Source organism: Geospiza fortis, unplaced genomic scaffold (genome assembly GCF_000277835.1).
Source record: "Geospiza fortis unplaced genomic scaffold, GeoFor_1.0 scaffold662, whole genome shotgun sequence".
NCBI lineage: Eukaryota > Metazoa > Chordata > Aves > Passeriformes > Thraupidae > Geospiza > Geospiza fortis.
In genome coordinates, this window is record NW_005054450.1 from 1463689 (window position 1) to 1465112 (window position 1424).

Genomic DNA, 1424 nt, shown 5'->3' on the forward strand with positions numbered 1-1424 from the left:
TTCAGCCAGGAAGTGGTTTTGGTCCAAAGATACTGAAAAGAAAGAGCACACCCAAACTTTCCCATGTGCCCCTGGATATTGAACTGGACAAATTACCTATCTCAGTCCCAGCCAAAGGAAGTGAATGACTGTTTACAGAGTGCATCATCTTTTTGTCCACCTGAGCACAAGGCACAGAGGACAGTGAGAGGAAGAGAGTGGAAAAGGGCACAGCAAGTCACCAAGGCTGTATCTACACTGCAGTTCTCTTGAGTACCTCAGTCTGAGCAGCTCTGGCACCAACACCTTTCAGAAAAGCTGAATGGAGCCCTGGGCAATCAGCCTGTACCAGAGTCTGTGCTGTTCACACTGTGGCCAGCTGGTTTAAAGGCACTGCTGAGCACACCCATGTGAGCTGTGAGACCTTAGACTTGGTCACAGCCCCGGCAGAGGCAGGAGGCTGCCAAGCTGTGCTGCTCACCTGACACTGCGCAGGCTGCGCTGTCCCTGGGGGAAAACATGCACCTCCCTCTGCCCTGCGCCCTTTGATGAGCAGAAGACCCAAAGATTAACATATTTGAGAGTCGAAGATGCTTAAGGACACAAGAGAAGACATATCCCAAAGGCAGAAGGGTTAAAAGCAGAGGTTCCCAGCTGCTGGTGTTTTGATACTTGCCCTGGAATATCACCTGATGGAAAGGTGACTTCTGTGGATGGCTCCTCCTCATTCCCTCAGCTCCCCACCTGCTTTCAAAGCAACTGAGAAGACACAAATTTGCGAAACTGCCCAGCACTAGGGTCAATTCTGCTGGCACTGAAGTGTTGAGTCAAACTTCTAGGACTTCAAGGAGATCAGGTTTAGCAAACACAAAGCACATACAAATCCTACCAAGAGTATTTTCCTGCCATTACCTCCCACGTAAGCAATTGCTGGAATTGCCACAGGGAGATTCTGTGATTATGTACAGAAAGGGCATCAATCAGGCCAACTCTCTATTCAGCTGCCTCCCATCCACTGAAAAAAGTCTGGGAACGTTTGATCTAGAAGTTAGAGCACAGGATTGAGAGGTGGGTGCTCAAGCACCACTCCCTGCTCTGCCAAAGACTCATGAACACCTGAAAATTATTCATGTACCTTTTCCTGTGACTTGATTTCCCCTTTGCTTGAAAAGGGCAATTAATTCTCCTTCACTTTGCATAAAGTCTGAACTTTTGCTGATCATTACAAGAGGATTAAGGGCACTAGACCTGAATTAAATGGCATCATGGCTGTCAGGGTGTGTGCTCTTGTTCCACTATAACACTTTCCAACACAGGATCTTTAAAGTTTCTCTAAACCTTCATCAACTCAGCACATTGGCCTACACAGTCATGAGCAGGGGGTGGGAGAAAGCTGAAAGGGCTGAGTAGTAACAGAAGCACATCTCAGCCCCATCATCCAGACT